Source organism: Sceloporus occidentalis, unplaced genomic scaffold (genome assembly GCF_023333645.1).
Source record: "Sceloporus occidentalis isolate IW3139 unplaced genomic scaffold, rSceOcc1.0.p SCAF_4, whole genome shotgun sequence".
Taxonomy (NCBI): Eukaryota; Metazoa; Chordata; class Lepidosauria; order Squamata; family Phrynosomatidae; genus Sceloporus; species Sceloporus occidentalis.
The window spans coordinates 133,706,796-133,729,429 of record NW_028316984.1 but is presented as its reverse complement, the minus strand read 5'-3'; positions in this window follow the sequence as shown (position 1 = coordinate 133,729,429).

Genomic DNA, 22,634 nt, shown 5'->3' with positions numbered 1-22,634 from the left:
CCAAAGCAGCTTATAGGTTTTGGGGGGAGGGCACTCTTTTTCTTGACCATTTGCCAGCTCGTGAAGATAAAAAAGGGTTTGTTTGTTTTTTTAGGAAAAGCAAAGTTATCCCTTTGAGTGTTGGGCAGCTCCCAGAGAGAAAAAAATCAAACTGAACAAAGAATAACCTAGAAAGACCTTTTCATGTGCCTTTCAGGTGATTCTAGTTAACTAACACAAGTCTGAATCATGAAGTGTCTGTGAAAGGGAAGAGAAAGCATCAGGAAGGATGAAATATGTAGAAATACAGTTTTTGTTGTCAATGACTACTTGGCTTATGTCATTACTGTTGTTGTTGTTCCTGTTGTGTGCCTTCAAATTGTTTCTGACTTATGACAACCCTGAGATGATCCTATTACAGGTTTTTCTTGGCAAGATTTGTTTAGAGAGATTTGTCTTTGTCTTCCTCTGAGGTTGAGAGAGTGTGACTTGCCCAAGGTCACCAGGTGGGTTTCCATGGCTGAGTGGAGATTCAAACCCTGGTCTCCAGAGTCATGGTCAAACACTCAAACCACTACACCATGCTGGCTTTCACCACACTAGCCATGTTCTTTATTCAGGCAAAATTTCTAGCAGGGATACAGAAAAGGCTGGATTCATCACACAGCCCTGCCCCTCTTCTCAATACAGGATATCTCAGGCAGGTACCAATAGCTTTCCACCATGACCTATGGTCCTTGTGCATTTCAGCTGCTTTATTCCAACTTGCAACACAAGCAAATGACATTTTAAATACCGTATATACTCAACTATAAGTCAACCTCATGTATAAGTCAAGGGAAGCTTTTTAGGGCCAAAATTATGAATTTTGATATGATTCATAGATAAGTTGAGGGTAAGACTTAGGGGCATGTAACAAAGGACCTAAAGCAAAGGAAAACAATGTCAAAGAACTTACAAAATTCCAGCAGGCATAACTGTATGTGATCACACTTAAATACTGAATGGATGAGAGTAGAGGGAGGTCAGTGCTTCTAGGACAGATTACACTCTTGCCTTTCGCCGGAGGACGGTTCCTTTTTTAATATAAGTTAAAGTACAGTATTTACATTGACCCATGGATAAGTCAAGTCAGGTTTTTGGGTCAATTTTTTGACTAAAATTTCTAGACTTATACATGAGTATATACAGTACTTTTCTTTTACAAATGAAAAGCAACATACAGTAAAGACTGTCATAGGCATGATACACATGGCACTAAAGCACTGTGCTGGTGCTGTACTAGGGTTAAGGGACTACGCGGCAACCACACGGTCCCTAACCCTAGTATGGCACAGCGCCATAACAATGGCAGCACCTTGTGTATATGGGCACTGCCATTGTGATGTGACATACGCATAGTGTCCGCACGTTGCACCACTTCTGTGACATCATGAGTGCACTTTTTTTAAATAAATTTATTTAGAATAAAACATTACATATAAAGAGTGCGAAAGAAGAAGACAAAAAACCCCACAGAAGCAGAAACCAAAAAACAAACAAACAACCTAACAAACAAACAAACAACTAACACAAGCAGAACAAATTACATTACTTAATATTACCTTCTAATAGTAAACAAACAAACAACATATAAACTATTTACAGAAGATATTTGAATTCTTTATCTCTCTAGTCATACTTCCTTTACAATTGAGTATTCCCATATCATGAAATATTAACCGTTTACTCCTGATATTTATGCTTCTATATTTATCAGTTCCTGTGTTGATGTAATTTTATCAAATAGTATTCATTTGTTATTTATCATTTATTATATGTCATCCCTTTCTTCAATATTTAAGACATTTCCATTCTTCTTCTATCTGATTTTTGTCCTTTCCTCTTAATGAGGCAGATATTATGTCCATATTTTTTGCCTTGTATATTTTAATCAACCAATCTTCTATTGATGGATTAGAAATACTTTTCCAGTGCTGGGCATATAAAATTCTTGTGCATGTAACCATGTACAGAATAATTCTATTATTTTTTATGGGTTTTATATTATGTGTCATGTTCAATAAGAATAGCTTTGTTTCAAATGGTATATTAATTCCTAAGATTTTTTGAATAGTTCCGTGGATTTTTTGCCAGAATTCTTTTGTTATATTACATGTCCACCACATGTGGAAAAAATCTCCTTCAGGTTTTCCACATTTCCAGCATTTAGTATCACCTGTTTTATATATATAATGTATTTTTTGGGGGGGTTAAATACCATCTATATAGCATCTTGATGTAATTTTCTTTATAAGACACCCAAATCTATTTCTCCGTATCTCGTTCGTCGGCCTCGAATTCCGATGGCATCTCTTCTCTCAATGAATGTCTTCAGGCGGTAATGGGCTGGATGAGGAAAAACAGATTGAAACTGAATCCAGACAAGACGGAGGTGCTCATGGTAGCGGCCCCGAAACCAAGAATTGGGTTGCAACCTCCAGTCCTGGATGGGGTCACACTCTCCTCCAGCGACTGTGTTCGCAGTCTGGGGGTGCTCCTTGACTCGTCGCTCCTGATGACAAATCAGGTAAATGTGACGGTCAGGAGTGCCTGTTATCAGCTTCGGCTGATACGCCAGCTGCGCCCTTTTCTGGAAGTAAGGGATCTCGAGACGGTTGTGCACGCACTGGTAACCTCACGCCTTGACTTCTGTAATGCACTCTACATGGGGCTACCCCTGTGCTTGACTTGGAAATTACAGCTGGTTCAAAACATGGCAGCCAGGCTTGTGTCAGGTACATCTAGGAGGGACCACATTACTCCGGTTTTGAGGTCCCTCCACTGGCTGCCTATCAGCTTCCGGGCCCAGTACAAGGTGTTGGTTATCACCTTTAAAGCCCTAAATGGCTTGGGTCCAAACTATCTTAGAGACCGCCTCCTCCCGTACAATCCTCCCCGCGCTCTCCGGTCCTCTGGGAGGAACTTACTGCAGCCTCTAAAATCTAGGCTTGCGGCAACCTCCCAGAGGGCGTTCTCTGCTGTCGCCCCCAAACTCTGGAACGACCTGCCGGATGAGATCCATCAGATAACATCATTAGACAGCTTTAAAAAAGCGGTCAAGACGGATCTCTTCCGACAGGCCTTTCCAGATTAACCATCCCGGCCCAGGTTCCCTGATTCCCTCATTCCTCCCGTGGCCCCATCTTAGTGATGGTTGAGGATCAACAGAGGGATATCAGGGTTTTTAGTTTTAATTGCTGTTTTTATCCTTGATATTGTATTTTTAATATGTTATACTATTTAATACTGTCTTAAGGGGGGGAGGGATAAAGTGTTTTTAATTGTGATATTTTATATTTTACTGTTGTTAACCGCCCGGATTGGTTTGCCAGAGGGCGGTATACAAATAAATATTATTATTATTATTATTATTATTATTATAATTTTGACACAGGGTAAATTTATTTGTATCTTTCCATGATTTTTCCCATTCGTCTGTTGTTATTGTTTTCTTAATATCCTGTGCCCATCTTACCATACTACTTTTGATGGTTTCATCCTCAAGATCTCTTTCTTTTAATATTTTGTAGTATTTTGATATATGTTTACCTTTTTGGTCCAACATTATTTTGTCTATCTCATTATTTTCCATTGTCAGTCCAAGAGTTTTAATGTCTGCTTTAAAGCGATTATTTATTTGATTATATAAAAACCAATCTTTAATTTTCCCTTTTTCTTTCAGTTCCTCTATAGTTTTCATATTATATTTACCTTCTGATGTTTTATTTATTATATCTCCATATCTTAACCAAGAAGCTTCTTTATCTTTAGTTCTACTGTAATAGGCTTCTTGTATGGATACCCAAGGAGGGATATTCTTATAGAATTGAGATCTTATTTTATACCAGACTTTGAGCAAAGATTTTCTTATAACATGGTGATTAAACAAACTATTATTCTTGGGTTTCATGTACCACATGTATGCGTGTATCCCCAAATTCAAATTATCTTTTTCAATGTTCAACACATTCTTATTCTCCAGTTTAAACCACTCCTCTAGCCACTTGAGACATACCGCATAATAATATAACTTAAAATTTGGCAGATTACATCCCCCTCGTAGTTTATCTTCCGTCAAAAGTTTCCATTTAACCCTTGCTTTTTTACCTTCCCACAAGAATTTGCTTAGCTCCTTCTGCCATAAAACAAAACAGTTTTCATTAATAATTATTGGAATATTGGAAAACAAATACATCAATCTTGGAAGTATATTCATTTTAATTAAGGCAACTCTGCCCAAAAAGGATAATTTGTATTTAGTCCATTTTTCTAAGTCCTTTTTAATCTCTGTCCATGTTTTTGTATAGTTATTCTGAAATAGTTCAGTGTTTCTTTTAGTAAAGTAAATACCCAAATATTTAACTTTGTTTTCAATACTAAACCCTGATGTTTCTTTGAGTTCTTTTTCTTCATTTTTTGGAAGATTTTTTGTAAGGATCATAGTTTTTTCTGCGTTGATTTTAAATCCTGCTAATATTCCGTATTCCTTAATTGTCTGAATTAGTAAATTTATGCTTTTATTTGGGTCATCTAGAAAGAGATTATATCATCAGCAAATACTTTTAGTTTGTATTCAGTTTCTCTAATTTTAGCCCCTCTAATTGCTTCTTCTCCTTTTATTTTATTAATCAAAATTTCTAAAATCAAAATAAACAATAAGGGAGACAGAGGACATCCTTGCCTTGTTCCCCTTTTAACCTTAAAGCATTTAGATTTCTCATCGTTAATGAGTAAATATGCTTTCTGTTCCATATATATCTTTTTTATCCATCTCCTAAACTCTTCTCCCAAATCAATCCTTTTTATAACTTTAAATAAAAATTTCCAATCTACTTGATCAAAGGCCTTCTCTGCATCAAGCAGGATACATGCCAATTTTTTTCCACTATGCTGTTCATAATGTTCCAAAATGTTTATAAATGTTCTAATATTATTCTGTCCATAACGTCCAGGAATAAATCCATTTTGGTCTTCTTGTATATATTCTATTAAGACATTTTTTAACCTGTTTGCCAGTATAGATGAAAATATTTTATAATCTACGTTAGTGAGTGAGATAGGTCTATAGTTCCTTATATCAGTGTGATCTTTTCCGCCTTTGGGGATGACTGTTATTAATGCTTCCTTCCAAGTTTCAGGTATGCCATGCTTATTTATTTCATTGAATGTTTGTTTTAATGGTTCTAACAATTCTTCCTTTAATTTTTTATAGTAGATTGCTGATATCCCGTCCGGACCCGCAGCTTTTCCCAATTTTTGCTTCTGTATTGCTTCCATAATTTCTTTGTCTGTAATTTCTGTATTCAAGTTTTGTTTTTGAACTTCGTTTATTGTTTTTAGGTTCAGTTTATTTAAATATTGTTTAATTTTCATGTTTTTATTTTCCATATCTGTCTCGTTATCATACAATTCTTCATAGTACTTTGTGAATTTCTCTATGATTTCATTTTGTGTGGTACATCTTTTATCATTGTATTTTATTTCATTAATAATCTTTTTTCCTCTTATTTTTTTAATTTTTTGTGCCAATAGTTTCCCAGCTTTTTTTCCAGATTCAAAATTTCTCTGCTTAATTGTTCTTAATTTAGCTGTAATTTCTTGAATAGACAATGCTTTTAATTTTTCTTGTAATATTTCCACTTCTATTTTTAATTTTTTGTCTCCTTTTTCTTTCCATTCTTTTTCTTTTTGTTTTAATTTATTTTGTAAATGTGTCTCTTCCATTTTCTTTTTCTTTTTTTGTTCACTATTTATCTTAATGAAAATTCCTCTGGCTACAGCTTTACTTGCATCCCATATAGTTTTCATTGGTATTTCATCTGTTATGTTTTCTTTAAAATACCATCTCATTTCTTCTTTTACACGTTTTGTCAGTTGTTCATCATTTAACAGATCTCCATTTAATCTCCAAGTGTAATTCAATTTTTTTTCTTGTAGGGTCAATATGATAGGATTATGGTCTGAAACTGGTTTTCCTAAAATTTCAGATGACTGAATATATGGAAGTAAAGTTTTTGACGCTAAAAATAAATCTATTCTAGCAAAAGAGTTATGCACTTCTGAAAAAAAGGTGAAATCTCTTGATTGACCATATTTATACCTCCACACATCCAAAAGATTTAGATCTTCTATCATTTGAAAAAAGGTCTTAGGTAGCTTGCCTTGATTCTTTTTAATATTTTTACCGTCATTGGATTTTCTGTCGATATTCGGGTTTATTACTCCATTAAAGTCTCCTAGTACTAAAATATTTTCATAATCAAACTCTTGAATTTTTTCATGTAATTTAGCAAAATATTTCTCTTTGTTTTCATGTGGCGCGTAAATTCCTACAACCAGCGTTGTACAATTCCTTAATTTCACTTCCACTGCAATACATGATCCGTTTTCATCATGAAATATTTCTTTGGAATTATATTTTTTACTGATGCTACCCCTTTTTTCTTCTTATCCAAGGTAGAGGTGTAACATTCACCTAGTTTTGGATTTCTTAAATATTTTATTTCTTCCGTTTTGATTTTTGTCTCCTGTATACAAATAATATCACCTTTTAATTTTTTGAGCTGGTGGAAGATGATGCTCCTTTTATATTTAGAATTTATTCCTTTCACATTCCACGAAATTAGTTTGGTTGTCATTGTTGTGTTGTGATTGTTCCACCCCTTTTATTTTTGTAAATTTAATTACAGAGTGATATAAAGTATAATATTATTTTTCCAAAAAGATTTAGAATAACAATTAGTTAATCTTAACAATGTAGTTCTTTCTTATGATATCTCTTGATTTCAAGACAGCACTGCCATTGTGATGTGACATAGGCATAGTGTCCGCACGTTGCACCACTTCTGTGACATCATGAGTGCACTTTTCGTGGGTTCTTTTTCCTCCACAGGGAAGCCATGCGTTTTGGCAGCTGCGGCTTCCCTGTAGAGGAAAAACAGGCACCGGCAGGCCTCCCTTTTTGGGAGGTCTGTACCACGCCACAGTGTCCGTATATCTCAGTTGCTCAATCACACCAGTGTACTCACTAAGTACCATGCATACAGGAGTGAGCAGCTGAGATATATACAGAGCATAAGACTGATTATTACTAGTCACAGAATAGCAAGTTCCTTTTAATTAAATCCATTCTGCAATAATTAAGGCAGAGGTGGACAACCACTGAAGGTCTGGGAGACACTTCTGCACCATTCTTCATTATCTAGTGACTCAGTCGCCCATTTTTCCAAAACTGGGAGTGATCAGATCATCACTTCTAGTTCTGAGAAAGAGGCTATCCGTGCATCCAAAAGATGCATCCAAAACTGCATTCAAATGAAAGACTGATCCATTTGAGAAGCTCCATTTGGATGTGTCCTTCTATTTCTTCTTTGCTCAGTGCTCCTTGAATTTAATGGTGAAGATTACCCTCTGGCTAGATGTTTTGCTTTGTTCAGAGTCAGTCAACAAGATAACCTGAATTTGCCTGTTGGCAAATAGCTTGGATTTGCACATAGTAATCTGTAAACATAGACTGGCACGATGTATACAAATGTGATAGTCCCACCTGAAACCTCTTACTCTTTAGACACTCTCTTCCTGTAGTCAAATTCTGACCTGTAATGGTTGCAACAGATGCATTCCTTGATCCAAGCCAGAATTACAAAATGTCCTGTTTTAATCACCAGGGGGTCATCTCAGGATGTGCACCAAACCAGAGGAAGATGGTCATCCTTTTCCACAGAACACAACAGTTTCATGGAAGAGCTATCAGGGGAGTCCTGTGCTTAAAAACATCCACTGTTTGAAAGGCTGTTCAGACTGAGTCCAAGTTAAAGATTAAGAACTATGGGAAGGGAGAGTGGTTGGGGAACAGACTGAGCAGACACACAGCCCATGTGGCCATTACACTCTTCCTCACTAGAAGGAGATATATAACTTTTCTCTTTAAAGTGAGTGGGCAAACTTCAGCCTGATCTGTGGCCCTCAGCCTAATTTCAAAAGAATTGTGCAAGTGATCTGTTCTGCTCACTACCACACCTACAGTCACTTCTCCCATGGACTGCTACATGAACAGGAAGAATGGAATGGCAAAGAGAGATAAAGAGAGAGAGAGAGGACAGGTGGGCTGCTCAAATTTGGCTATGGACTTACCCACCTATCAGCTCTATTAACCCCTGCACCCTATGCAACCTCTGACAGATTAACCCTGAGGGCATTCAGTCTTTCACAGAAAAAGGCTTTCCTTTGATTTCAGCTACAGTAATTATTTATTTCTAAGTTTACATCTTACTTACAAACTCCTGTCTGCAGATTTTATATTTCTCAACATCTTCTGCTGTTGTTTTATTTTGTTTGTTGATGTACTTCCTCTCTTTTTTGTGGAAAAGTGCAAGTGGCTGCCATAGACTGAGGAGGATGCAGAACATTCTAATAGAAAAAATCTAGCCTAAACTCTGGTCATTCCTCTATGGAGGAATAGAAACTGGACTTTACATTTTGCATTCCCTAAGGCTATTCTGGGTGTGATCCTATATCAAGCAGGCAGAGTATATCCAAAGCTGTCAGATCCCAAGAAAGGACCCTGCTGCTACTTACCAACAGGGTGGATAGGGAAGACAAAACAATTCAGAGGATGTAGAAGCAGCTGGCCTCAGCTTGAAGGGAGGAAGGAAAAAGAATGTGCTTACAGATGGAGTGTACCCTCCTTTTTCTTTCCCAGGAGTCCAGACGAGCTATATCTTCATCATCTAAATTGCCTCCATCCCTCCGCATCAGTAATAATCATCAGCACCTTCAATGACTTGACAGCTGCTGAGGGGGTATTAGCAAAAGGCCAAGGAATAGCTTCCCGAAGGCACCCCCCCCCCCAAAAAAAGAGAGAGAGACATAAGCATGTGCAAGCCACACTTATGCATATATATGTCACTAACAGGATGCTCCCCTCTTCATCCTGACTTCTGGGATGCTTCCATATGGAAGGCTTTATATAGCAGTTCTGTTTTTAATTCCTGAAACTGTTTTTTGTGAAAAGAAAAAAGACAGAACTATTATGTACTGAGAAAACATGGAAGCAATACAGGTGAAAATGATATAATCTAAACAGTAGTATCACTGGAGGGGTGCACCCCAGAGAAGGGGTGACACTTGGTTGGGTCCTGCTCCCCCTTTAATGCTACTCTGTCACTGAGCTTCCTCTGAGGGGTCGGGGAGCCTGATGATGGAGCAAGGGGGTGAATGCATGCTTTTCCTAGTTCCTCTGTTGCTGGGCTATCTTCCTGGGGAGGAAGCCCAATGACAGAGTAGCAGGAGAGGTGAACGCATGCCCATCCCACACAACATCCTTTGCTCCAGGTGACAGCCTAGTAGTTAGTGACACCACTGCGTCCAGACCCTTCTTTGAGAGGAACAGGGAGATTGTCATAAAGTCTTGTTTCAAAAGCCCCAGGCTCCAGGTCATTGCACCATTCAGCTGCTTAGGGAGAGAGAGACATTCTTTTGATGTGACCCAATGATAGTTCTACATGCTATAATAATGTTGTAAATGTGTGGCTTTTCTATGTAATCTATTGAGCAGCAAGGCCTGGTTTTCTGGTGGCTGCACAGGAAGTAGGGCAATGACTGACTGTAGCTTAAAGACATCTCTAAACTCAACCTGTGTCTGCCTTACACATTCATCTTTAGTTCTAAATTGGTTATATAAATGATAATAGAAGCCAGTCCTCTCTGTATTCTGGTTGGAAGAGTTACTGGCATCTATTCATGAATGTAGCTGTAGATTAAAAGCTGTTCAATAAAGAGTATTCTAATATAGACCAGTATGCCATTTTCTGATGGTATTTTAATAGACTCTGGCACATCCTCTCCAACAGAAGTCACTTTCACATAACAGGAAAAAGGTGTCTGCGTCTATTTTTGACTATTTAAAAAGTGAAGTTTTGAACAATTTGTCCTGACTGACAACTCAGTGAGTCACCTTCAGCAGCTTTCACAGAATTAATTATACCTAAGAACTACAAGTATAGGAGGATATCGGTATGAGGATTACAGGGGGCGATCAGCAGCAAGGGAGTGTGAAGTTTACTGTTGGTCCTGTTCACAGCAAAATTGGAACTCCAGGATGATGGCAGTAAACTCAAAAGAGCCTTTGGCCAGACAGGAAGGTGACACTGCTCCCAACAGCCATAATCCAACAACAACAACAGCAACAACCAATCAATCGTAATAGTCCACCCTGGACCAAATCCAAGATGATGATAATATTAACTAGCAATATGCTCCATTTATCTTTCTAGGATAATTACAGCCAGGAAATCCACCCATAAAATGTAACTTGAATATCTGAAGAAGCATACCTCTTTTCCAGTCTGGGGGTGGGGACATGGCTTAGCACAGTACAAAAATGTCTCCTTAGTTTTTTTGCTCTGGGAAACACCCAACGTATTTCTCATTTTAGCTCTGCAAAGTGAGTACCAAACGTAAGAATTTTGCTAGTTTATTTTGAGGAATGCCTCAAACAACACCTGGGAGTGTGAGCCGTACTCTTACTAGCTGTTTCTCACCTAAAGAGTCCACTGATGCTGAACTCTCTTCACAAGTGGAAGAAGCAGATCCTAAAATGGACAATCATTTACGTGAACTCCTTAAAGAGCAATGAACAGATTTTTAAAAAAGAAATAAATGATACTTTAGACTTTCAACTTAAACTTATGGCCCACCATTTCCAAAATAGAAACAGCATCAGAAGCATTAGATTTAAACTTAAAACATGAACTTAAAGCATTCAGCTCAACTTTAGAGTAATCCTGAGAACCAAGAAAATAGGAGCTACAGGCTTAACTTATACTTTTGTAGACTTCCTGAGGGGAGGGAGAATAATGGAGATTTTGTATGGTGTACCCAAATTCACCTGGTTCTGAAGCTGGTTGAAGAAGAATTAAAGCATGTGCATAGATTGCATCCTTAGTTGTAATGGCAAGACAGAGCAAGAGAGGTGATTGTGTGATTTGCAAGTTGTCCAGATAAAATGGAAGTTTTGAAAGTGCTTAATGCTTTGCCTAATCTATCATATGAGGATGTGGACATACAACTATACCAGGGCTTCTGTGCTGATACTTTTAAATGCTGCAAAGTATTCTGTCCGTTCACTGAGCAGCCACATAAAGAAGGCATTCACTATCAGTGTGTGTGTGTGGAGGGGGATGTCCCTTCAAAATCATAATATATAAGGATGTAATTTTTTTTGATATTAATCTTCTACACTTCAAATAATAACAATATCCAAGGGCTTAGATATTCCACTTCCTAAAGAGTTTGAGGAGGTGTCAGCAAAGAAACCCCATGAGAGAAATGACATCAAGGAACATGATCCCAGATGGGAACTAGATTCAGTGAAAAAGAAGGCTGTATAATTGCAACCACTTTATTACTCCTGTGTTGGGTAAGCTTGAGGCTTTGAAAATGATTGTGTGCCTTTTCATTGCTAGATTTACTTCAATTCTTCCTGCTATCCCCTGAGGATAGCTGACCAGTAAGTCTGACAACAAGATCCCCATTATTTGGGGAGTCTCCCTAACTTGGCACTGACTACATTCTTGGTTATAGATATTGTTGGACATGCTTATTGTTTACAAGTTAAGTTCAGTGTCATATGGACAACTCTATATGCCATTCATAATATTGTTAAAAATCTATGATTTTATATATTCAGGAAGAAGTTTGTAACAATTTGCCAGCTGTATGTTTTGAATAATTTTACAGTATTGTCATTAAATGTCAATGATCTGGGCTCCCCAGTAAAGAGACAGAGAGTATTACAGTAATTAAGTCTGACTGCTCAGACATTACCCTATTGTAGGAGACTCACAGGTTCAGAACCAGGATATATTATTTCATAGCTGCTATGGCAAGCAGCTCTGAGCAGGTGGGTCATCCAAGGCAAGAGGAACAGTGACCCTTCTAGCTGTGGACTAACCTTTTGAAGATACTGGGACCCTTTGGGATCCAGATGTGTGATTTATATGTGCCAAGGGCATCCTAGCAGGCAAGATGCTCACAATTTGCTCCTATTATGCTCCCACACAGGATGAAAATGGTTTTTCACTTATATATTCTCTCAGCTAGAGGCTTTCACTTAGGAAGAATTGCTGCTGGGTGGTGATTCGAACATGGTGATGGACATCAGTTGAGAGAGAAGAACAGCATATTCAGCATGAGCTAAGCATCAGTTTGTTTTGTCTGGGCTGATCACCTCTCTTTTGATTGCTGTCTGGAGATGAAGATCATACTTATTTCTCAGTACAACTTAATTCATATTCCTAGATCAACTATATTTTGGCTTCTCCTATATGTGCACAGGTGGAGAAATTTTCCATAGATATCAGACCATGCTTCTCTCTTATTAAATTGGTCATGGAATAGTGCAGGGAACACAGAATGTATTTGATGACTAAACACAAGCTTGTTAGCAAACCAATAACTTGTCGCCAAGATCAACACAGATATCAACAATAACTTCATAGATAATGCTCACCCAGATATAAATAATGATATTAAATGGGTTGCATTGAAAGCTGTTCTTAGGAGTAGTTTTATAAGTGAATCAGCATATATAAAAAGACACAGAGGAAAACGATACTACAATTATTAACTCAAATATTGAGAAAGCATAACAATAAAAAAGGTACTAAGCTAGACTCTCAGCTCTCTGCTAGAAAAACCAAGCTAATGGCATTGGATATGGATCAAATTCGCAAATCGCTGGTTTATCTCAAAAGGAATCATTGTGAGCTTGGAAACAAGTCTTCTAAATGTTAGCCAATCTGCTTAATAAAGCAAAGACAGTAAAAGAAAATAAAGTACAATAAAATAAAGAAAAGGCTAAATTTTAAAAAGAAGGAATAATATCCCAGCAATAAAAAAGTTAATAGAAATACAACAACTGATCCCAGAGAAATTCTAAATGTTTTAGAGAGTTTTCTAGAAAGTGGCCATGTTCTAGAAGAGTTTCTTCCTGACATTTCGCCAGCATCTGTGGCTGGCATCTTCAGAATGCTTGGTAAAGAATACACATAGCCTGAAAAACCCACAAAAACCTATGGATGCCGGCCATGAAAGCCTTCAACTTCACGTTTTCTAGAATGTTGTCTGCTTCAGAATCAATAGAGAAGAACTCTGAGCACTATGTGTATTCTTTACCAAGCAGATACATATTTATATGAGTCAGGAAAAGGTTACCAATCACCCACTTTCTATATTATCCCTAGATTCCATTTGATATATTGAAACTGAGTGTTCTTTTGTTGTTGTTAAAATTGCTAAATAAACATGTTTGCAGGGGGTGATGAAAAGATGAAAACAGATCTTGCAGCACTTTTGAGACTAACTGTGCAAAAGACGCATAAGCTTCACAGCTTGGTCTACTTCCCTAGATCCTCAGTAGACCAGGTTTATGAAAGCTTATGCAACTTCTTTTGCACAGTTACTCTCAAAGGTGCTACAAGACTCCTTTTCATATTGATATTCCAGACTAACACAGCTATATCTTTGAATTCTAGATAAAGAAGGATTTGGAACTAAATTTGTGAACTTAATTCAAAATGTATATGCAGAGGAAAGTATACCTTAATAAGTTGGACTCTTTCCTAATTCATCTCTCAGAGTGATCCTTTCCCCCCTTTTATTTGTAATTGGTGTGGAACCATTAGATGAGATCCTTAGGAACTGTCCAAACATTAAAGGTTTTGAATTTGGTGAGGAAAGGCATCTAATTAACATGTATGCAGATGACAAATAGCTTTTTAAAAGAACCCAGCTACTGCTTTATCTCCACTAAAAATATATATTCTAAATACCGATGGATTGTACAGTACTCTGTTTCCAGGTGAACTATAGCAAGTCTAGATTGCTTTGTGTTAACTTGCTTTTAAAGATACAATTCGAAATACAAAAACAATCCAAATGATTGCTGTAATTTTCATGCTTTAAATATCTAGGGGGTCATTCAGACTATCTTTTAGCCCGAATCCCAAACCGGATTAAAAGTGGGAAGTTCCCACTGGTGCCAGTTTTTACACATCAGGATTGAGGTTTTGCATACCAGATCTGGGACAAATCCCCCTCAAAGTGTTTTTTCTGAAAGTGTTTTTTCCCCTGTTTCTTTTGAGAAAACCCCCTTCTTCCAGGGTTCCGGCAAATGTGAACTTGGTCCTAGTCATGATTGGATCAAGTTTAGAGGGAGGAATAAAGGTCAGAGAGGGGGCAGTGGGTGGAATATGCTTCCCCTCTCGCACCAGTCACATTGCAAACGGCATTTTTTTAAAAAGAAAATTGTGTGTGTGACAGAATATGCGAATGCTTGTCTACATATGTTTCTCTTTCAAATTTGGCAAATTTATACAATGTGTGAATGATTGTGTTACATATGTGTGGGAAAAGGAGGGAAAGCAAGAGGATGCAAAGGAAAAGAGAAGAAGAGATGACATTCTGGGATGGGAAAAGAAGAAGAGGATGCAAAGGAAAGAGAAGGAGAGATGGCATTCTGGGATGGGAAAAGAAGAGGATGCAAAGGAAAAGAGAAGGAGAGATGGCATTCTGGAATGGGAAAAGAAGAGGATGGAAAGGAAAAGAGAAGTATATGGCATTCTGGGATGCGAAAAGGAGGGAAAGCAAGAGGATGCAAAGAGGAGGGAATCTGAAATGACTCAAAGGCACACGACATAGGCACATACACACTTGACAAGTTGACAGAATAAGCGAATGCTGCCGCCAGTTTTTTTAAAAAAGGAGGGGGGGAAGCACCCATTCCGTTGGCCAATGGCTGTAGGACACATCACGTTTGACGAAAGCGGAAGTGAATTTGATTGACAACAAAGGAGGCTCCATTTTAAAGGGATACTGCAAATGTGAACTTCAGAGGGACAAATTGCATCGACCAAGGTAAAGGGTAGTGGGAACTTCTTTCCAGGGAGATTCGGTACCAGCTTACCGAATTCAACCCATTTCCACCCAGGGCAAATTCCCCAGTGAGAATGGGGCCTAGGAGTATTATATGTGAGGACTGGTTGCAACTTGCACTGAGAAACTATAACCCCCTCAGTAGATGGTTGAAGACAAAACCCATGAAGCGAAAACAACTAAATTGATCCTTGTTAAATAAATTGACTTTGCTTAAAATGTTTATCATCCCAAAAATTATTTTTCTATTCCAGATGTTCCCCTTGCCCCCAGATAAAACAATTAAAGAAATGACAGAAGCAAACAGGAAACTTTATCGGTAATCAAAAGAAACTAAGGTTTGTTAATCAGTAAAATACATATAATCTGTTAAAGGTTCCCAATCTGGCTCTTTATGTTAAGGCCTTTTGGATAAAACAAGCCACTTTTCTTACTAAAACTAATGATTGCCCACTATGGACTCATATGGAACTGGGCTTCAAGCATGGGTTAAACACAGCTGCTTTCTTTCAAATGTTAAATAAAATAGCCTTGAGCAGGATAAAGAATGCCTTTCTAAAAGAAGCTTTAGTTGTTTGGTAATGATGGGAAAGGTATCTAATAGACCAACATCTTCTGTATAACCGTTTCTCACTCATCCCCTATTCCATCATAATCTTACATAAATACTGCTTGGGGTTCTTAAGAAATTCAATTTTTGGATGATTAGTGATTTAATCAATAATGGTGCACCTTTGCATCCCAACAATATTTAAAACAAATTAAGAGATCTAAAGCTTTCATGGCTACAATTATTCCAAATAAGCTCATTTGCAAATACATGGGCTACACACCACTGGCCCCCAAAGCTCTTCACTTTATTTGAAAACATTTGTGTAAAATATGGTGATTGATCTAAGGGAGTGGCTTCTCTACTTTATAAGATTATCATGTTCATAAAGTCTGGCAAGCCAAATGGAGCAAAATTTCTCTGGGAAGCAGATCTGACATTGCAACCACAGACGAGCAACAATGGCTCAAAATTTGGTCCTCACTCCCCTACTGCCCCATCTCCTCCAGCAACAAAGAGTGCATATGAAAATTAGTGCCTAGATGGCACTGGACCTCAGATAAAGTTGCAAAAATCACACCCAATATTTCTCCCTTGTCCTGGAGGTCATGTAGCAAAAGAGATATTTGTAAACACTTTTTGGCTTCTGTGCCCTAAAGTTAACAAACTTTGGAATGTGATGCTGTAACTAATGATCAGTGTAACAAATCAAAATGTTAAGTGCTGTAGTGCTTTATTCCTCTTATCCATCTTCCTGGGTAAACATACAAACTTGCACCAGAGGAAGTTAATATCCTTTCTGGTCTTGGCGGCAATTCATGGAAATATCCCAGCAGTGGAAGATGCTAAATAACTTGTCCACACATTCTTGGTCAGACACAGACTAGTGAATTGAACTGGCCAAGAAACTCACCCATAATTTAAAATGAGCCAAAGGAATGGAGATAAAAGACAATTTTGAACTAATATGGTTTAATTTTATTATATATGCCAACAAGGAAGCCTCTCCATGGGGCCCTCCACCCTCCTATACGAAATTTTGGGGAAACCATTTTTGAATGGAAACATGCAGTACCCTGCTATTGTAACATGTGATTAGATGATACGTTCTTTTTCTTTTTCTTTTTTGTTGAGATTCTATTGTTAAGTGGAAATGACCATTTTATGTAATGTAAACTGCAAGAAAGAATTTAATAAAATAAAAATTTCAAAAACTCCCAATAACTTCCCTTTTCCAGTCTGGTAATTCTTCGCTCTTGTTGGCCAAAATGTCTTAATTAGCTTTAGGCTCAAATACTAGCTTATTGTTGGGAGCACTACATCAGGGCAATAAAGTACATATTATCAATAATAATAATAATAATAATAATAATAAATTTTATTTCTGTTTCCTGCCTCTCCCAAAGTAAATGTACTTTCCAAAAAATCTACTTTTAGTACGTTTAAGTGCAGTCAATTAACCTGGGGTTTAGTCTCAATTTTTGGTGCACGGTTACAGGAACACAGGAAGCTGCCTTATATTGAGTCAGGCCATTGGTCCAATAAGCCCAGTAATATCAGCTCTGATTGGCAGTAGTTCTCCAAGGTTTCATGCAGGATCCTTTCATAGCCTTACCTGGAAATATTTTGTATTACTTCAGTGTTCTCCCATTCAAGTATTATGCAGGTACATACCAGCTTGGCTTCCAAAGTCAGACAAAGTCAATTCAGTATGGTAGAAGATCATTCCCTCTGTTCAGGTTGGTATGGTAGTACATCACTCTCTTGCAGAGTTTGAGAAAGTTATCTTTTTGGACTATAGTCCTTAGAATTGCCCAGCAGCATGGCCAGTAGCCATGCTAACTTGGAGTTCTGGGAGCTGCAGTCCGAAAGAGGTTATGTTTCCAACCTCTATTAGAAATACCAGAGCATAAGCAGCTCAGGTCTGTGCATAAGGCAGCACTATTTTATCTTGGAGCCCGCTAGACATTGTTGCACTGCAACTTCTGGTAGTCTTAGATAGCATAGCCAATGGTGAAGAATACTGAGAGTTGCAGTCCAACAATATCTGGCGAGCCACAAATTGCCCACCCCTCTTTTAGGGAAACTATTCAAGTAGCATGCAACCTGAGAGAAACATCTGGCATCCTTTGCAACCCTACATGCTTTCTGAGTCACATGTCAGATTTACTTATTCATTTGGATAATTTACATCTTGCTGTTTCAGTGATCAAAGTAGTATTCAAAGTGGCCAACAAGATTTTATTTATTTAATTTCATTTGTATGCCACTTTTCTCCCAGAGGGGGACCCAAGGTGGCTCCCAGACAAAACCCATTGAAAGAATACTTAGAATCATTATCTCATAATAAAAATTTTAAAACAATTTAAATCACCACATGACAATATAAAACCATTTTAAAACATACAAAAGATTTTAAATATAAATAAATAAATATATTTATTAATTCAAAACCATTACCAATTTAAAAACAATTACCTCCCTCATTAAAAAAAGCAGAAATGATGAAATACCCCCATCATTTTAAAATACCAAGATTAATAAAAGTTAATAAAAATTGTTCACTTGTCAACAGAGGGGAAAAAAAAAAGAGAGACTACAGGAAAAAAAAAACCCTATGTGTCTTGACAGTCAAATATCAGCCCATGTGAAAAGGGCCTTTCCCTCTAAACCTATTCAGCATGGCTCCACAAGCCTGGTTATGAAAATGAAACACATTTGATTCCTCTGATCTGGAAACTGTGCAGGTGGAGTGCACCCTGATAGTTCTGCAGGACCTCCTGATAGCTTCTGATCCCATCAATTTCAGTATTGTTCTGTATTGCCTGGAAAGAATGGGTCTTAGGGGCATCACTTATGTTTTATGCATAGCGTGGACAAATGCCTGAGACTAACAGTGGAAGGTCCATTAGAATACCTGCTTTCCTCAATCCTATTTTGGTTCTGTGGTGTGTAAACTACACTAAGGTCTAGTAGATTTATCCAAGGGCACTATGAAAAACCATCTTGGGTGAGCAACTCAACTTGTTTTGACCTATCCCCTTCAGTCAAACAGCCTGCCCAAATGTATATGTAGATGCATATGCATATCCATGTGCTGTGGGAATAGCGCTTCTTGCAGCAAATGAGTAAAGTGTCAATGAGCTTGTACATGCATTTGGGAGCCCTGGCCAAATCCTCTGACTATAATGGTAGACTTACAAATAGAGAAGACCTGTGTTCAAATTCCTATTTAGCTATGCTAGGACAAGTCACTTTTCAGTCCAACCAACCTCACAGGGTTGTCGTGTGGCTAAAGTGAATTCTTTGGATGAAGCATGAACCTCAGTTATACCACATTTAGATGAATATATGCCTTTAGGGTTCATTGAAGTGGGCAACAGCTCTTCATGGCATTTCTGCTCTCTGTAGGGTTTTAATTCAGGGAAATGGCTGACTCTGCTTTAGTATATCTGATTGTCATTTTAGCAATCATATTTTCTGTATAAAGTGTAGAGCCAACCTAATATGCTGCTAAGGATACACCCCAAGAGTGTAAATCATTAGGAAATCTCTTACTTACTTAGTGATGTGGTAATGCTCATGCAGTCAGCAGGAAAAGGCAGGGAAAGTGCTTTAGGGGACAATATGTGAGCTTCTGAGTAAGTGGTCTGAGGAGGTTTAAATTTCCTTCTGACTTTCTAATTGCAGTAAACCATGGCTTCTCACATTTTAAAATAAAATCCTGTAACATCCAGGTGTGTGTGTGTGTGTGTGTGTGTGTGTGTGTGTTGTTATCAGTTCCTCAGCATGCCAGGGGCATATTGTAAAGTTATAACTGAAATGAAACTGCTAATACATTTGGAGTTATTTGTAACTCTCAAAAGAAAGAGCTTTGTGACACTCAAAAGGTGTTTGCATTCTCAGCCGGAGAAACCCAGTCTGCATTGTCTCCATATTATTTTAATTGGTTTTTATTTATTCATTTGCCCCGGGAGCCCTTGCAGGCTGAAAGGGTGGTTGAGGCGAGACAGAAATACTTTAAATAAATAAATAGATAAATAAATAAATAAATCTTTGCAAGAAACAGGGAGATTTTGCTGCTGTGTTGCTCCGGGTTTCACCTTGTCATGTGAGTTTGGAGCTGTCCCTTGGGTATCTGGTGCTGTCTGATACCACCATCCCCATTCTAGCATTAAAATACAGGTATAATACACATACTTCTCTGAGGTTTGGATAATGTAAAGTTTTGTCATCTATTTGAACAGAATCTATAGACTGAAACTGGGATTTGTGCCCTGGACCAAGAAGAATGGATCTGCTCTGGAGATTTCATAGACATGTATGAGTACATGGACTGTAAGCTCAGATAAACAGACTTGCCACTGTTTTTTGTGGGTTTTTCGGGCTATGTGGCATGTTCTAGAAGAGTTTCTTCCTGACGTTTTGCCAGCATCTGTGGCTGGCATCTTCAGAGAATGCTTGCCTGGAAAAAGTTGGTGATTAGCAGACACTAATCCTCCTTTGCATTAGCCTCCCAGCCTGAGTCCTGCCATCAGCAACAGAAGAATACACATGCAAATCACTCTTCATTCCCAGGCTCACACAGTATGTGTGTGTGTGTGTGTGTGTGTGTGTGTGTGTATATATATATATATATATATATATATATATAGCCAACTTTGTCTAGGCAAGCATCCTCTGAAGATGCCAGCCACAGATGCTGACAAAACGTCAGGAATGAACTCTTCTAGAACATGGCCACATAGCCAAAAAACCCACAAAAAAAAAATGGATGCCAGCCATGAAAGCCTTCAACTTCACAGACTTGCCACTGGCTCAAACACAAACTAGTAGCCTCCCATCATTAGGAGACTGAAAGGAGTGGTTTGGGTAAGGCTGCATTCGCAACCAGGACCGACAATAACGCAGAGAACACAATGTTTGCTTTTGGTACTAGATCATGTACTTCCATCATGTATTAGATGAAGTCTCCCTCCTCCACTCACAGGTTTTGCAGTCAGGCACCAGCAAAGTTTTATTACCTTGTTTGCTCATCTGTTCTGCTCTGCCATTGCCAGATGATGACAATGTTTTTTAAAGCAGAGGGCAGGGGAGATGATGGAATAAAGCTGGGGAGCAGATTGTATCTTGGGAGAATATTGTACTAATTTATCAAACTGTCCCTTGTTCCCTAATAATGTTAAATTGCTTCTATTCATCAACCTCAGTTTTTGATATAAGGTAATTTATCTCTTTCTCCCAATAAGACACTTGGAACAGTGGATTGCCTGATAGAGAAAGCCCAAGGCTGTAATCTCACTTGTTCTTTTAAAACAAGAAGGCTTGTTTCAGGGCTAGACCAAACTCTTTTGCTGCCTAAAGTGCAGCAAGGCAAGCCTCCCTCCCCAACTTTTCCATGCACAAAACCCCATAAGATTGGCAGCTGACATCTCTTCAGCATTGGCAATGGCAAACTGCATCCTTCCCCACAGCAGCCAGGCTAGCTTAGTAGGTGAAGAGCAGGCCATAGGTGGCAAATAATTTATCCCCCCCCCCCACCTGCAATGCCAAGACACACTCTCTCAGCCTCAGGGGAAGGCAATGGCAAACCTTCTCTGAACCAATCATGCCAAGAAAACCCCAGGATAGAGTTGCCTTAGGGTTGCCATAAGTTGGAAATGACTTGAAGGCACACAACAACAGCAAATCTTTGCTGCCATTTCCCAGCACCTGCAGTCTGAGGCAAAAGCCTCACTTTGCCCAATGGGAGGGCCAGCTGCAAAAAGGGATTTTTTAAATGTGTGTCTGTGGAAGAGGCATTTAAAAAAAACAACAACATTAGGATTAGGGTGTTGGTTTCCTCACCTCACCACACACAATCTGTTATTCAAGACTCTTCTTTGTTGTTGTTGTGCACCTTCGAGTCTTTTCCGACTTCTGGTGACCCTAAGGCGAAGCTACTGTGTGGTTTGATTGACAAGATTTGCCATTGCCATGGCCCTCCTCTGGGGTTGAGAGCATGTGCTTTGCCCAGGGTCACCCAGCGGGCTTCATGGCTGAGCCGGGATTTGAACCCTGATCCCCAGAGTTGTAGTCCAGCACTCAGACCACTGCGCCCCACTGACTGTCCCTAAGAATAGGGCCAGCTGCAAAAAAGATGATGATGATGATGATGATGATGATGATGATGATGATGATGATGATGATGATTGCTGTAAGGCATTGAAAACAGGCGTAGTAGCATTGGGGCATTGGTTTCCTCACCTCGCCACCCACAAACACACACACGTTGCACACCTGTCATGTTCCACACACAAAGACACACATGTCCAAGACCCCTGACAGCCAGGTCAAAGAAAAGGTGTGTGTTTGGGGGCAAGCCTTCCTTTCCGGGGGGGGGGCTGCTGGGGAAGAGGAGGAGGAGGAGGAGGAGGAGGGGGGGCTTACCTGTAGGAGACCTGCTTCCTGAGGGACAAGTGGAGGAACTGCTCCCCCAGGGAAGGAGAAGAAGAAGAAGGAGAAGAAGGCGAGGAAGACGAAGGGCCGCCCTCCGCTCCCGCTCCCGCTCCCGCTCCCGCCGGGCTCTGCGCCGCTTGCAGGGGGATCAAGCCCTGGCCCAGCGGAAGGTCTGGCGGCAGGGACTTGCCAGCGCCCAGGACCCGCCATCCATCCCTCTCTCGGGCGCTGGAGCCCTGGAGGCTGCTCTTCCTCCCGCCTCCTCCTCCTCCTCCTCCTCCTCCGGCGGCTTGGTCCCCCTCCGAGCCCCTCCAGGCCCCCGAGGCTCCCGCCATCCTCGCCCCGGAGAAGGAAGCAGCGGAGGCAGCGGTGGTCTTCTCCAGTGCCTGGGGGCCAGAAGAGTGGGGGAGGAACGCCTCCGAAGCCCGGCTTTGAGGGAAGAAAGAAGGGGCCGAGGGAGGGACACCGCTCAGGGGAGAGGGACTCTCCCTCAGGCGGCAGCAGCAGCAGCAGCAGCAGCAGCAGAGCCCAAGAGCTGGAGCGGAGGGCAGGAACTAGAAAGCCACAAAGGGCTGGAGGAGAGCTCTCTGAGGAGAGCGAAGGCGGGATGGCTCCTCTAAGCGAGGGCCTGGAGGACTGGGGAGCTCTTGCTCTGGCCCCGGAGCCTCGGAGGGAGAAAGCTAAGGCTTGA